Source organism: Pipra filicauda, unplaced genomic scaffold (genome assembly GCF_003945595.2).
Source record: "Pipra filicauda isolate LSUMZ 115617 unplaced genomic scaffold, ASM394559v2 scaffold14_size4853619_pilon, whole genome shotgun sequence".
NCBI classification, from domain to species: Eukaryota; Metazoa; Chordata; class Aves; order Passeriformes; family Pipridae; genus Pipra; species Pipra filicauda.
In genome coordinates this window covers 4,127,661-4,144,304 of record NW_024103985.1, presented here as the reverse complement: position 1 = coordinate 4,144,304, position 16,644 = coordinate 4,127,661, and the positions used below count along the sequence as shown (strand labels likewise).

At 48.5% G+C, this 16,644-nt stretch overlaps 1 long non-coding RNA gene across 1 annotated transcript; it reads left to right on the top strand.

Moving 5' to 3' along the window:
* The first annotated feature begins 1,591 nt into the window (after nt 1-1,591).
* On the top strand, nt 1,592-6,584 carry LOC113994291. Its single transcript, XR_003543002.2, has 2 exons — nt 1,592-1,691; nt 6,107-6,584. It is a non-coding gene; the product is annotated as an uncharacterized LOC113994291 (long non-coding RNA).
* The last annotated feature ends 10,060 nt before the right edge of the window (nt 6,585-16,644 follow it).

Genomic DNA, 16,644 nt, shown 5'->3' with positions numbered 1-16,644 from the left:
ATCATTGCTTTGATAACTGATAGCAGGGAAGGTATTACTTAAAGAATCTGGGTGACTGTTAGCAAAATAAACAGGAGATGAAAGATAAGGCAGTCTCCTTGGTGCGTAATTACCTTAAATGAAGGTCTGTTTGCTAATACTGTTGTTTTGATGTGCTAAATAGCTTGGGCTTAACGCCCCAGCAGATACTAAAACTAACTAATTCCCGATGATGTCATGCCACGATTACAGAGGCTGGGGAGGCAGGAGTTAGGGGAGGAGTGTGCACAGGGCAGCGGTGTGTGAGGAGTGCTCCCAAATCGCCCGACGTGGCGGGTGGGAGGCTCGTCCTCGCAGGCAGCTCTGCTGTCAGCGCAGCAAAACCCCCCAGGTGATGCCCCCAGGCAGGCGAGTGGCTCTCTCCAAGCCACCTCCTGCCTTCCCACCAGCCTGCTCCTGAGGACACGCTGGCAGGCGTGTGCCAAGGAGAGCCCTTCGCGTTCTCTCTGCGGAGCTCTGCAGGGCAGCGGTCGCTCCCCAGTTCTTGCTGCGAGGGGGACACTCTCCCTCCGCTCAGAGCTGGGCTGGAAAAGCTGCAGCTGGTCTGGAGGCAGCCGGGTTACCTGCGTGTGTGCACAGTGCGAGCTGTGTGGGATCGCAGGGTTCCTCTCTTTTATTCGATTGTCTGCCTGGGAGCATCCTCCGACCTATTTATGCCCGCAGTTGTGTCCCTTGGCCCGTCCCTCGTGCCCAGTGGCACCCCACGGGCAGGGTGCCCTGTGCCCATGCTGCACACAGCGGGGCTAAGGGAGACTGACAGTGGGCACCGGCTTTTTTAAGGCTGAGAAGTTTCCTGGGGTGTTAACTAATCCCCTAGAGGTGCCATTAGCTTATGATAACCACACCTTTGAAATTGTTTTATTGCTTTAATAATGTGGTGATGATGGAAAACGGGGAACATGCCACATTTATTATTTATGCTGGTAAAAGATGAAAGTTAGCAATTAGAAGCTTTAAACCACAGGTTCAGCAGAACTGCATGACTTACATTTATTCATTTTTGGACCTGTGCACCCCAGCACTGGAATGCCCTTACTGTCCAGGTTTGTTATGTTGAGCTGCCTACAGAAACCATGGCAAAGTGGCAGGGCCAGCACAATTAATGTTGTAAGATGGATACACATCTTACTGCAGGGATGGGTGGAGATTTCCTAGTGGGGAGCTGTTGGAAGTGGAACAGTGCTTTATGATATCTGAACTAATCTTGTGCTATGATAATTCTGTCTTGCTTAAGTGCTTGCAGCCTCTCTGTGCTGTAGTCATGCTGTGGCAGCTGCTGCGTGCATCTGATCCAAACTCGCTGCTTCCCCACACACTTAATTGGCAAAATTGCCACCTATTGTTTATAAAAAAGCATGGAAAGAGTGAGCAGAATCTTGGTCCCCAAGACTGTAGAGCAGTGGCTCTGCTGCCACACGGCTGGGAATCACACTCTGTCATCTCAAGGCAACACAGAGACGATGTATGTTGTACCATATGTGTTGTGACATCGCATCTGGATGGAGCAGCTCTAGTGAAATAAAAGAAGCTGGTGCAGCTCGTGGTAAAGCACAACATCAGGCCCTTCAAGGCTGCCGTGCTTCCAAAGCGTGGGGTTTTAACCTGAGCATCCAGAGAAAGGCACCAACACACCAGCAGGACTGAAGGGAAAGGTAGGAAAGTTAGGCTTGTTGTAAAAGAAACGTGCCAAGACAGGATATGTCCATCCTTGGAGCTGTAATGGAAGCGATTTCACTAATCTGCCTTGCAGCCCACTTTCTTATTCCGTGTGATCCTTCTGTGAGCCTGCAAGCTCGTTTGATCGCTTCACCTTAGGATCAAATAAGCAGAGGGCTGACTGGCTGTTTTATCTGCAGTTGGCAGAAAATGGAGGTGAGGGAGAGCAAGCGAGTTTCTATTAAAAATAGAGAGATTAATGCACCCAAATTTAATTGGAATTGCATGAGCAGGAGAGAGGTGTCAAGCTCTGAGTTCATGCATAGATTGTGTGGGTGTCCTATGTACTACATTTCAAACATTGGCAGCATGACTATCTCTGCCTTGTACTTTGGTACTTGCTACGAGCTTTCATGTGGGTTAGTGGTGTTGTACATCCTTATTTCCACTGTACCTCCTTCTGCCCTTTGCCTCATTGCACAACATCACTCCCACTGACGGGCTGTGTGCAGGCAGAGGTGACCCAGGACCTTGTCCATGACTTGGTTTCTCCTTGGCTCCAACATCCTCAGTGTTATCAGTGTCACACCCATGCCCTTACCACAGCCCTTCCCTGATGCAAAGCCTGAAGCAAACCTAGGCCAACTGCAGCCCATGTCCAAAGCCTGGTGTTGTGAGTGAGCAGTGCTGAAGTGCAGGGCAAAGTGGGACCCCTGAAGTCATTAACATGCTCCTAATGAGCATGGGCACTCTTACACCAGTGTGTTGTTAATTGGGACCCATGCTTCTCCTTTGGAAGGCTGGTTCAATGGCTTTACCCAGGAAGGTTGCACTTACATGAGTCACTGGCACCCACATCACCCAGGCAAGAAGCAGCCCTGTACACAGCCTGGGTTCCCAGCCTTCATCCCACACCTGACAAGGTCTCACTTTGCAGGACCTGCTGCACTTTGGTTGGAGAAAAACAGGCACCCACAAAGTCCTAGTGGCTGCACATGCCTTGCTGAAGAAATGACACACGATTCCAGGCAGGCTGCTGAGGGGTTGAAGCTGGTGCAGTCCGCACTGCGAGCGTGGGCTGCTGCCACTGACGGAGTGGAGTGGGTTTAGGCCCATCCGGCGCCTTCTCACACGAACACCACCCTTTGACAGAGCCCATGCTCTTGGTTCAGGTCATTCCTGTGAGGCTGGAGCTCAGCAATGGCAATGGGCTAAGCCTGGCCTGGGCATGGGCTTTGTTTCTTCTCCTCAAGGCTGCTGCCAGCCTTGGCCGTGCTCAGGGACCCTCGCTCAGAGGATTGTGCTGTGCTAGGAAAAATGTTTCTGGCTCTTCTCATGTGTATTTGGGGCAGAAAGAAGGTGTAGTTTAGATTAGAGCACTGCAGCTTTATCAGTGTTTATCAGTGTAGGAGTTCTGCTCCGTGTAGCATAACAGCCTCAAGTCCTTTTAAACCCTGACATCAATATGTGGTGATAAGATAACACTGGTTATCCTGTACTGGTTGCTCTAGATAAGATAAACCCTTTTATGCTTTAAAACAGGACTCAAAGTTTCTGCTATGTTTTCTTTTCCTTTTAATGTAGCAAACTCCAGAAACATTTTATTTCTAAGGGAGTTGTATTTGTTAAGAGCAGATAAAAACAGTACATATCATAAATAAGACTTTCCAAACTTGCCTAAGAAGCATGAAACATTTTCTTTCAAAGACTAAATAGAAATGAGCTAGTAGGAGGTAGATTTCAATGTCTTAGAAATTTGTTGGATTAATTAGAAGCTAAAATTATTCCAAGTAAATGGTCATGCCTACATTTATTTCATCAGAAGTGTGTCCACACAGTGATATTGCAGCAACACTGGATGTTAATTTTAAGGTGGTTACTTTTAATTAACATGAAATAACTTCTGTAGGAATATTGCTTGAGACAGCAGTATTTTGCATTTAAAGCTGGGACAGAATATCTCTGTACAAGCCAGTATATCCATTAATCTACAGCACTGACTCTTCAAGTAGAGACTATATCTTCTGAGAATTTAGCCATATCCATTCATTAGTGAGTTAAAATTAATAACTAGGTCCTTTATGAAATTTAGCACTTTAGTCTTGTTTGTCCCAAATGATTTTAACAATGGAATAACAGACTCTTCACATTTTCTGTATAATTAAAATTAATTGAAATGATGTGCATTAGTTGTAATTAAGCTATGCAGCTAAGAGTGGTTGTATCTAATTGCTATGATTATATAGGCTACAAACAAGCTAAAGGAATGAAAGTGGAGTTACTGTGACAGGAGAACTCAGGCTCTCCCCACACCTTCCTGTGACTGATGGTCTGCATCAGTCTGCATCATGGGATGAGGCAGTGCTCAGGAGCGGGATATGCTCAGCAGGTAGCTGAGCTGGCTCAGCTGGCCCCGTTTTTAAGCTCATTCTAGTGCCCCAAACCTGATCATTTAAGGTTGCCATTGCACCCTTTGTTCAGCTTTAGTGTAGCACTAGTGGGGAGAGAGGAACTACAATGGGAATGCAGCCCCTGTAAAGCACAGAAGCCTTTGGTGCAGTGTCTAGCACAGCCCATAAATCACTGCATTAGCTGCAAATTTAGCTCCATGTTCACCAATTCAGCCCAGTTACATCAGGCATCCCCTTATCCCAGCACCAGCTGCCCCTCAGGAACTGTACAGCTCACAGAAGGTGACCCTGGAACAGTGCAAGCAAACTCCTGGTTTTAACTCTGATGATTTCCACGTCCCTGTGGAAATGTTTTGTGGCTGCAAAGCACCTCTGGGCCACTTTGTCCAGCTGCTTCGCACCAAAACTGCCCACAGCAGTGCCACAAAGGGGAAAGCAAACCAAACAAAACACCCCCTCCCTGCTCCATTAGCTCAGGAAGGCTCAGTTTGATGTAATCAGGCCTAAACCACAAATCTGTGGTCATTCTGTAGGTCACTGCAGGGTCAGGCTGAGGTTGCTGGGGATGTCAGACCCATGCAATTATTTTTTTTTTGTGTGTGTGCTCTGCTTAAGCTTTCTGAGCAGTGTCTTGAAAGTGCAGCTCAAATTGTGGGTTTCTACATTCATAATGCATGGTCTGGGGAATAACAAGTGCCTTATATTATAATTTATTTTAGGGTTGGGGTTTTTTTGTTTGTTTGTTTGGGCTTTTTTGCTTTTCACCGCCCTGGGAATATTGAACTTCATTTCATGGAAAACCCAGGGAAAAATTTGGCTTATTCCCATGCCAGAAAAGCCTACAAACAAAGATTTGCAGTGATGCTGTTGTAATCTGCCCTCTCGCCACCTGCAGCTGGCTTGTGCATGACAGGCCCCAGAATGCAGGGCTGTGTCATGTCTTGCAGGGTGTTAGAAAAATGAACATTTCAGCAAGGTTTCAGCCTCTCCAGCACACGGGAGTGGGAGGGACATGGCTTAGCTTTGCCAGCTGTTCACGTGCCACCCCCACCACAAAGCAAAACAGCCCCCAGAGCACTCCCCTGGTGCATCAGCAGATGCAAAAGCCTGTGCTCAATGCACAGCAGGCAACAAAGATTTATAAACAGCCCAAATTTCCCTCCTTAGAGTGCATTGGGAATGACTGACAGGGCTGCCAAGCAAAGCCTCTCGGAATGTACAGCACATGGAAACCTTCCTGCTAATTAGTGGGAGATGGTGCTTTGGGCAAGTGATCCCAAAGTCTCTCTCCCACCCTGTATCTGTCCCTAACTCAGGGCTGGTCTCTGCCAAGGAAGCTCTGTTTATTCCCATGCTCCAAACACTCCAGAGGAGGATGTAACCATCAGTCATCCACTTTGGCCAAAACCTCTGGGCATGCTTCATTCTGCTTCTCCATAAAATCCCAAGAATCCACTTTTTGCAGTGCTGCTTCATAGCCCAGCATTGTAATTTCAGTTTTATCCTGCAAAGACTCAGCTGTCTACCTTCAGGCTTAGCAGTGTGATTGCAAGAAAATATTTATTTACACAGAGGTGTAAATTAGTGACCCTCTCTCACACAGATGTGGCAATCTGGCTGACTTCCCTCTTATCATTTCTTTGATAATCTGCATCCTGTGAAATTTAGGGTAGTGATTTAGGCAGCCCAGGGTAACCACATGGCCCATGTGTGCCAGCACTAAAGGAGCTGCACTGGTATTATGGTGGGGAAGCAGAGCCTTTAAAAAAAAATCGCCCCAAAACCAGGGTGGACAGACCACAATATTTGTTGGGGGTGGGTGGAAGAGCACACGAAAGTGAGAGGATCCATTAACATTTTGCACCATTAGTCAGGAGCCTGGGGACCAGCTATAGCAAATAAAAACTCTACATAATTTAGTCAAGGAAATTCAGCTAAAAAAAATTAGAAGTTTCATTTTTTTTTCCATGTAATAACTTTTTACTCCATTTAATCTCCAGTTCAGCCAGCTGAACAGATAATAGAAAAGTACTGTGAGCTAGGGAATAATCAGAACCGAGGAGAGGAGAGAAAAAAAATCCTCAGAAACATCCAGGCATGTTCACAAACAAGAGTCATCCAAGATATCAGAGAAACCAGGAAGCAAGTAAATCAGGACAAAACTAGATCTTCTTACCCCATCCCAGGAAACACAAGGAACCTGCTGTGCACTTCCATCTGGCAGCAGTGCAGACCAGCACAGGAGCTGTGTACACAAGATTCCATCAGCAGGCTCAGTAACCCAGTCTCCAGCTATTGCTGTGGGAAAGATGAAGTCACAAACTCACCAATGGGTTTTATTTTAATTTATTTTTTTCTGTTTAAAAGTTAAAATACTAGCTTCTGTACAACTTGCGGCTGTACTCCTCTGACACCTTTGCTAATAAATATCTTGAAATGGACAATGACTAAAAAGAAAAGCCCAGCAGTTGCCTCCCAGTTGCTCCTGTTGTGTACTCATTTAGTATTGGATAGCAATTTTTTTTTTCAAAGAAGTAGCTTTGATTAATGCTCTTTAAAGGCTGTATGGTGTTTTTGCTCCAGAAAGAATTTCACCTGAACAATGTAGTTTTTCAACATTCCCTAGTTAAGATGTTTAGGCCTTTGGTATCCAGGCTTTCTACAAACAAATAGTTCCTATCTTCCTCATGATACTTCCTTATCCTCTTCAAAACACTGAACACATCTTAAGAGTAATCAAGAAGCTACAGCAACTGCTCCTGGCAGGAAGCTGCCAAGCTGTTATCCAGAAGCCTGACCAGCATTATTTGGAACAGATGCTCTTTCGGCTTTGTAATTTTCAGCCAAAAACAATGGCAGTAAGTGAAAGTAAAGCTGTGGGTCAAAGGAAGGCTAAAACTGTATGAGAATCACATGAAAATATTTTTGATTTCATACATCCTCTCATTTACAGCATATGCTTCTGAACCGGTCTGTGAACACTAAAGCTGCAGGTTTGACCCTCATGTCCGTGACCTGGACTTGCCAACAGCTGAGACTCACTGGGAGCACAGGGTCACGTCCTGCTGGAGCCCTGGGCACACACTCACTGGGAGCACAGGGTCACGTCCTGCTGGAGCCCTGGGCACAAGCTGTGCCCCAGGAGGAAGCCCCTGTGCCTCTCTGACCTGGGGAGATGGGTCAGACCCAAGGCTCTGTTCTCCCTGTAACCCCTCCCAGCCCTTGAGGAGGCACTGCCTGGCCCTGGGGCTGAGCAGGGGGTGTCACTGCAGCCAGCAGTGTCTGCCTGAGTAAAACCTTCACCCTGTCCATGAGCCAAGAGCAGTCACAGATGCAGACAGAGGTGTCACCCTGCTCACCTGCCCGGCCATCCCAGCCCCCCGGGGCTCGTGTGCCCCATCCTCAGGGGCTCCCAGGGCTGCCCAGCGCAGGGCACAGCACAAGGGCTGCAAAGCAGAGCAAAACTTTCAGTCACTAGGGCCAGGCAGGCAAACTGTGCCCTCCCCAGCTGTGTGAAGGGTCCACTGGGCTCATGCTGTTCCTTCCTTTGCTAGGCAAGCTCAGTTTAACAGAGCTCAAGAAACAAGCAGGTCTCAGGAAATAAATGTTTTCAGTCTCTCTTTTTTATTGCCTGTAAAATAGCAGGAGGCTTTCAAAGCAACAGCAAATCCTGTTAAAAAAAGTAGAGAAAATTAAAGAAATGTTTCTTGTCTCAGATCCAGCCCTTTTCACCTTAACTTTCCATCATGGTACATAAAATTTTGTATGTTTTGGCAGAGCAGAGAAATAACTTTTCCCCCTTCTCTTCCTTGCACAGCCCAGGAGCTCTGAGTGAGCTTTAAACCAGTTTTGCACAAACACAGAACGGCCAAATAATAGAGCAAGAAAACAGCATTAAACTTTGTAGACAATCAACTTTATTCTGTGCACAGCAGCTAGTTTCTCCTGCTCTCAGCAGAAATAAAAAATTTACAAGTGTTCTGGGAAAACATTAAAAACCAAACACATCCAGACAAAGTCTAGTGCAAACTACTTGGAAATAGATCTGTGCATCACCTTCTGAAAGGCTCATTCCAGCTGTGCTGCTGTAGCCAAGCTGGTGGTGTCCAAAACAAATACACCCTGTGAGTTCAGGACAGGATTTGAGGGTTGAGATTTGGGTACCCGTCATCCGTGTCTCCCAGAGAGGCAGTCGCAGTTCTCTGCTGGTGAGAATCTCCTCATCAAAGAGGTTTTCTGCTTCTTTCCTTGCACGCTGCCACAGAGCAAGGGTGCCTACGTATTTGGGAGAAAATGGAACCTCCAGCACCAGGAGGAAAAAATCCAGCTACTGCAGAGAAGGGATCAAAGATAAGAGGGTAGGATGCATTCACAGGCACACACCCCAGCCCTTTCCACAGGGACCACATTAGGTTTGCTGTACACTGTTATTGCACTGAATGTCATCTTCCAAGCATAGCAAATAACATTTTCATAAAGCACTGCTTTTAATCAAGCACAACCCTCACATCCCCAAAGGAGCTATCTGGAGTCTATCCTTTTTCTCTACTGTTCTTTTTTGCCCCCTTTTAACTCCTTCCCTCAGAGGCTTGTGCCTCCAGCAAGGAGGGCTCCATGTGGTTCCCTTCGGAGCTCATTAACACGAGTCCATCCATCAGGCCACGAGTCTGAGTGCGTGGTGCCAGGATCCCAGGGGGTCCTGCACACGGCCTGAGCACAGGGCTGGGCTGTCACACAGCAGAGCATTAATAACCCCGGTGCTTACGTGGAAACACAGTGTGGTACCTGATTATACAGCCCCCTGCATGCTGGGACACTTAAGCAGGATGCCAGTCTTGATGGAGCAGTGGGATCCAGCAAGCCTTGTACTTATGCAGTATATTAAAAACACTAATTATACTTCAGTGTCATCCAAACAGAGTGGGTTATTTGCATACCCAGTCACTGTTGCAGCTGGGGTCTGGTTTGAAACTGCCTAAAATGCATTTCAGAACATCAAAATAATATTTTCATTACAACAGTAATGAAGACCAGTCCCTTCCCAAGCCCCAGCTCCATGACCTCCTGTGTGATCACCATTTGACTGGTGAGCAGCTTGTGTGGGTGAGAGTGAGACCATCTTCCCAGAGTCAGATGGTTATTTCCTGCATGGCAAATGCTTTCCACCCAATGCAAAGCGAAAAGCCTTCCAAGTATGTTTGCTTCTGCAGCAAACTAATGCTTGGGGCAAAGGGTCGAATCCCTTTTCATGCAGTCTGCAGAGCCACTGGTACAGAGCATAGGACTGGTGGCTGGTGAGAGTGGCCAAGGAGCACAGATATAAGCACATTTTTACCTAAACATGTAGCACTGCTGGTCAGATTTACCTGCCCTCATGGCTGGCTCCAGGCAGAACCCATCGAATGGTGGAGCAGGAGGACTGATCGGAAATGTAGGAGACTGAAGGCTTTTGCTCTCGGGTGCAAATGGCTCATTATGGCCTTTTTCAGACGGTGCTGATGAGAGGAATCATTCTTCATTGATGAGAAATCCTGCATTTTCTTCTCCAGGAGAACACAGCTTTGTTCCCTTCCCCATTTAATAACGCACAATTTATCAGGCTAAATTGGTGAGCCTGGTAGCAAGTGATTCAAATCAGCTTCAGCGGCTATGAGCAATCACATGTACTTGAAGAAACCCACTTATACCACTTTCTGCAAAACCTGAGGAAAGCTGGCTATGAATGCACTACTGCAGCCTATTAATGCTCAAGAAAACCCATTTAAATGAACCTCTAATGGCTGATTGAGACTTCTATAATGAAACCCCATAAAGAGTCAGCTCCTTCCTTCAGGCTCCTTCCAAGTGCCTCCTAGCTCTCCCTGTCTCTCTTGTTAGGTGTGGGTAGGAAAAGCAAATGCATGGAAGGACAACTGTGTTGTGGGCACGGAAAGAAGGGAAGGCTCCTGGCTTTTCAAGGGTTGACACTCTCAGCCTCACCAAGAAGGTCACAGAGCAGTGAGTCTCACCTGTGTCTGCTGGTACTGTAGCAAAGAGTTTATCAGTGGTGGTCACCGTGCCCCGAAGCGCTGATCACACCTTTCCCCTGCACAGAGCACAAGTGAGAAAGAGCTCCTGTTCCCTCCCCATCCCTATAAGTGCTTCAGGCTCCTGATGTTTCCCAGGTGCTTCTGTTCTGGGCAGATTGGCCTTGCCAGCAGCTGGGGGGTTTGGTTTGCCAGGCGCTGTGCCTGTGGGCAGCTGGCAGTGGGACCTGGAAAGCCTGGGTGCAGCATGAGCCTCCTCCCAAGTCTGGTCTTCCTGAGCCCCCTGCCTGGGCAACAACCAGCCCCGGTGGTCCCGGAGGACTCCCCTCACCCTGCTGGAGCTGTGGGTGGTCACCAGGACAGAGATGGGCACTGTGATCAGCGTGCCGGGCCCTAGAGCCTGCAAAGGCCACCGCTGCCTCCGGAAAAAGGGGACTGTCCTTCCATCCCTGCTTTTGTAGTAGCAACTGCTGCACCGAGATAAAAGCTTTTGTTTGCCTTTTTTCTCTTACATTCCTAATCTCCCTCTGTGCTGGTCTCCCCTATAGTCCATCAAGCACTTTTAATCTCTAATTGCATATGACTGATGAGCCTGAACTCCATACACAGCGTTGCCAAGAACCACTTTTTTCGGAGCCTGCTTTAGCTCTTTAGGCCAGTCATAACACACTGCAGGACCATTTAGAGTTTATAGTTTGTATACATAACACCCTGGGAGTACCAGAAGGTGGTTTATCCAAACAGAAAAGAATTGAGATGAATGAATGCAGAAATGACTTTTGGCCAGGAAATACTTTAATTTTAATTAGGGGGGAAGGGGGCGAGAGAGGAATGAAGAGGCTTTCTTCTCTCACAAAAGACAAGACTAATGAGTTTACAGCTGCAGGCGCTGACCTTGGAGCATCCCGAATAATGCTAGTGCTGAAATGTTTGGATGTGATGTTAGACCTGATAACCTCACTTCTAAAAGGAAGAAATAAAGGGAAATGGCTGAATGGGGAGGGGTTCATTTCAGGGGGATGTAGGGACGTATTTATTTATTTTTCCCCCTCTCACGTTCCCGTTCAGCTCCTTTGGGGACACAGCCGCTCACCCAGCTGCTGAGCCTCCCGTGGGCCTCATCTGCTCTGCAGAAAGCGTGAGCCAGGTCCGGCAGTTTTCCAGTGTTTAGGACCCTCCCTCATCCCAGAGCTGCTCTTGCAAGTCCCCACCTGTCTGGAGCCTGTGGCTGGAGGGAACGGGGTGCCAGGGCCAAGGGGAGCCCCGTGCACATTTTCATGTGCCACCCGAGCACGAGGGAAGATGCAGCTGGGGATCCTGAGGCAGTGCCTTGAAACAGGCTGAAAGGGGGTCGTCTTGGTGACTGGCTGGTGGTGTCTGAGCCCGTGCCAGCACCCACTGCAGTGCTGGGCTCCTGGTTGTCCCCAGCCCAGGAGGCTCCTGCCCCTGCCCTGGCAGTGTCACAGCGGGTCCCCCGTCCAGGCGAGGAGCAGGAGCGGAGCCGCCGTCCCGCCGGGCTGGGAGCTGACACCAGTTGGCAGTGGGGTCTTCCTGGGGCACATACTGGGGCAGCAGTAGCATGTCCCTGAACAGCCCTGGGCCTGCTGGGCTCCCCCTCCTGCCTGGGGACACGGCCGCTGGGAGATCCGGGCTGATCTTGCACCTCCATCCCTTGGCAAAGGGTGTGGCTTGCACGTCTTCCAAAAACTGCAGAGCTGCTGCTCCCACCTCCCTGCCCAGCCTGTTCCTTCTGGGCTGGGGACATCGGCCACAGTCTCCCAGCAGCCTCCAGGCACCCTGGCATCTCCTTCCTCGCCTGGAGCTCTTTCTGTGGCCCTGTAAAGCATCATCCGTGGATCCTCCCATGGGTGCTGCCACGCTACAGCCACGGTGATTGTTAAACTCTCGCACTGCTGTGAGCTGCTGTGGCTCTGAAGGCAGCTTTGCCTCCAGGGGACCAGCACCCCCTGCCCTGTGAGCTGGCAGCCAGACGGGCTGGAACAATAGTGCAACTTAGCGGAGCAAAACAACCATCGGTGTTTCCTATTAAAAGTATTTTTATGATGATGATGATTATTAATATTATATAGGGGCTGTAATTTTCTTCCGACTCACTCCAACATCTCACAAAATAAACAGTTGCTGTATTATCCCCTTGTAAATGAGACCACAGGATTGTAAACTTTAATTTGTTACTTTTGGCTGCTCTCAGGTTTGGCAGACAATTAAACCAATTCATTAGTTCACAGAGGCACATTTTTGGCCATGTCTGGCAGCGTGAAGTCATCCAGTGAACACACTGGAGACAGGGTGCGGAAAAACTGTTCCGTGCCTTTGCCACAGGATCTGTCAGTGACGGTCCAGACAGGCTGGGGTGGCTTTTGCAGACCCAGGTGGGAGGGGGATCTGCTTCCTCCTGTCACTCTGCTGTGCCCTGGGCATGGGCCATTGGCAGCCCAGTGCCCCGATGTGTCGGTATTGATTCTCTATCTGACCAGAAAGTAGTTATGTCGTGCCTGAGGCTTAACCTTTAAATTCTGCAGAGTTGGACTAGTGAAACTCCATAGGACATGGCAGAAAATGCTGAGCTCTGGGAAAGGCTGATCTGGCCGAGCGTGACCTCCAGAGCCAGCCCCAGCAGCTGAATTAATTCCTTCAATAGCTGGGCTGCTTTCAATCCCTGCTTTCCCAGCTGCAGATGCATGGCTAGCCTGCAGAGCCCCATGACAGCAATGCACAGCTTTTAGGCTTTTCAGGGCCACCAGTGGTATGTGCTGAGAGGTAAGGTGGGTTTCTTTGAAATGGAAGCCATAACAGTATGTTTTATGGCACTACCACCTCCCCTGACCAAAGGGCCTTTGTGCAAATCACCCCTCAGATGAGGTTCCCTTGTCAGACATTTTTCACTCTCAGTACTTTCTTAGATGTCCATTAACAAACCAAAAATCCTGAACCACCTCAGTTTTGGAAAAAGCCCCATAAAATTAATCCCTTTTCCTTTGTTCCCTCCACAGGAGGAGGCTTTTTTATAGCACTCGAAAAGAAAGAGTTTTGAATAATGAAACCTGAAAGCTTCCCCAAACTAGTTCCCCAACGCTGTGTTTCTCACTGGCCAGCACTTTGAGTTTGGATTTGCAGAGTTCTTCTGCTTTGCAATTTCCTTTGAGTGATCCCACCACCTCCAGCGTGTCTGGGGAGCATTGCTGGGCTCTGGTTCTCCATCGGCTGGGAATGCTGGAGAGAAGGGGAGGCTGCGGTAGGGAGAGGAGCATTTTTGAAAAGCTGGTCACTTCCTTCAGCGTCTTGTTTTTCCTTTTCTTGAAATAATAATAATATTTATTAACAAAAGTGTTTGGATAAAACTGTGAGCAAACGCTGCAGAAGAGCTAATTACAACTTTGTGTGTTACAACAACTCTGGAGAGCAGCTGCAGGACCCTGCCTGCCCTCGCTGAGCAGTGCTTTTCTTCCAGGGTTCCTCCTGCCACTGGTGTGAGGTGTGAGCTGGGTCCCGGCTCCTTTGGGTGTCAAACACATCCTCTGCCCCCCACCCTGCCGTGGGGGGAGATGGAGGCCTTCACCCCGCTGCGGGCAGCTGCAGTTCGCTGCGTGAGTTCCTATCAGGAGCCGGAGGAGGAGGATGAAGCTGGCTGGGTTTTGAGTAGAAAAATAAGCCCTGTATTTTTCTCCTTTCAGCTGTTTATCAAGGCTCGGGCAAAGGGCCTGACACGGCCGGCGCAGCCGTGATGTGTGTGACACACGGGCGGTAATGAGGGACCTGCTGCTGAACGGCCAATTGAGCAGCGGAGCTGCCTGGCGGGAGGGACGGCGGGGGTATCTCTATTTTGACACATCCTCGCTGAGTGAGGAAGAGAACAAGCAGAAAATGGCTGATGATAAATGCAGCAATTAGGGAAGCTTAATGGAGCAGAAGGTTTTTTGTGAGAAGACAAAGAAATTGCCACGCCGACACCTGCAAGGAGGTCCCAGCCGCTGCGAGGGAGCCTCCAGCTGTGCCGCAGCAGCAGGGGCTGGGATGAGGGGAGACGACCTTTATACTTCACACACGCATCCCTCAAAGGCCTTGGAAAAATATTTTCCAAGTTAAACTTCAAAACATCATTTGATTTTTCTTTTCGCCCATTATGTTCAGAAACGGGAGCCTGTAATTTAGGCCCGCTTGCAGCCTTCTCCCGCTCCCTGCTTTTCATTCTGCTTCACATAATACTCTGCGCTGCTGGGAAAGGCATTTTCCTGACAAAGTATTGATCTCGGTGGTATGAAAGAGCTGGGGCCTCAGCAGGGGGGTGCCATCTCGCTGGGCACAGATGGACATGAAGCAGAAGCTCTGGACACGGCTGCCGTGCCCACAGTGACACCCTGTTAAAGGCTGAGCCCGGCGCCTGCCGCATTATCTCCAAAGCACCACGTTCCTGAGCTAAGCCCTGGGCTACCACCTCCCCAGGATTTGGACAAAAGTGCTGAATTTGCTTGCCAAAGCCCCATTTATTTCCTTAGGCTCTCCCCAAAGCAAACTGCACGTGCAGAGGGGCACCAAGAAGCACTGAGGAGAGCTCTGTAAGGGGTGCTGGCGTGGGGACGCCCAGGTTTTGGCGACGGGTGATGCCATTTTGGTCTCTCACAAGACCATTACCAAAATTCCCCAACACTGCAGCGCAACTGTTTTCCTAAGACTTTGGCAAAAGGAATCTCCTGAAGGATGTAAGGGAAAGGTTTCCCTTTTTTTTGCTTGGCACAAGCCAAAGAAAACACAAACCCTGTTTTCCCCACCACCAAAGGCTTCCCGGCTCCAGCCTGAGCTGCACACCCCTGCTCTACCTCTGCTCCCACTCTGGCACTTGCTGGCCTGGCCGAAGCACAGCTGGTGTGTCTCACTCTTCCCTAAGCTCTCAGGATATTGCATTCCTGACTAGTTGGCTTCTTGTCTTTCCCTCCTCTGGGCCGGGGTGATGTTGGCGCTGCAGACCTGGAGGTGGAAGCTCAGCCTGCTGCCGAGTCCTTGGGCTCCCTGCACCAACCCTCTGTCTAACTCCAGGTCACCAACAGCTAACTCTAAATATTTATGGTATGGACATGAATGGACAATTCCCATATGCTTATTTTAGGCAATAAAGCTGGCTTTTTAGGGAAGCACTAGAACTTTTTGTCAAGGAACAGTTAATATTTTTGACAGGTGATCTGAGGGTTTGTTACAGCTTTACAGACTGGCTTTTTCCCTCACTCCATGATATCCTGGCTATTTGTTTATTTTATTGACTTGTCCAAGACTGGTTCCCATTAACTGAGGTGGCTGCACACATCTCCTTCCACCGAGCTGCAGTGGCCCGTGGCATTTTGGACAAAAATAATGCAAGTGCATGCACTAGTCTCCCTCCTTATGGCTTCCTGAGTATCTTTTTAAAAGCAGGTTGCCTAAGGCAAGCAATGAGCCTTCCAAATCCCATCCTCTTCCTCCCGCCATCATTTGTTTGCTAAATTCCACCCTTCCTCTGTGACTGAGGGAAGTCTCTAGGGAGACAGCCAAAAGTCAAATAAAAATGGTAAAAACGGCACAAAATGAAAGCTGAACAGTGGTAGAAATGCCTAAAACCCAGGAAGTCCTTCTGTATCAGTTCTTTTAGCAGAAGGCAGCTCAGCTGGGGTGGCTTAAAGGAATAAGGCTGAATTAATTAGTTTCTCTGTTTAGGTAATAATACCATTAATCACGATGAACCATTTTGTGAGAAGGCTGATACTCGACACTGCGTAATTCCACAGGAATCCCACTGTAGTGCAGCATTATTGATGGGTCATCCTCCACAGGCGTGAGGGCAATGCCTCCTAATACAGCAACTGGCAAACCGCTGATTTTCTTTTAATATTCAGACCACCACCACATCAGTCATGATGAATTCTTCTGGCACCGGGGTGGTTGCAATAAGCAATCCTTCAGGAATGCCAGGGGAGCATGGCATTGATTTAATGCTCACTTTTTAAATCGTACACAGACCAAATGCTTCCAAAAGGTACAGTTCACTTTTTTTTTTTTTTAAGTGTGCAGTAACAACCTCCTTGCTCACACTTATCCACATCAGGAAGATGCAGCTATGGACTCTAACAGAGGTTAGGGAGGCTCATTTATGCAGGTCCGTGTTAGTGGTGGTGTCAGGAAAGATCCCATGTTGGACACAGGCACTGGGAGAATTACAACCCCCCTGAGCCAGCATTATGAATATCTTTCTGCTGAGTCCAACACGCTTTTCACATCCACCATGTGTTCTATGTTCCTCCAATTTCAGCTGGGAGAGCAGGTGCTGATTTTTAATGCCTATTTTGTTTTAAGCCTCCTTTCATGAGATTAAGGACCCTGCTATTTTATTTCATTTTATTTTTTTATGCTCAGTAATTTAGTCACACGCAAACTTACAACCAGAAGCTGTAACATGCTGTTAAAGCACAGTCACCCACCGTTAAATCAGTCCCTGAGCACGAGGGGGGCTTGGGGCACTGTTC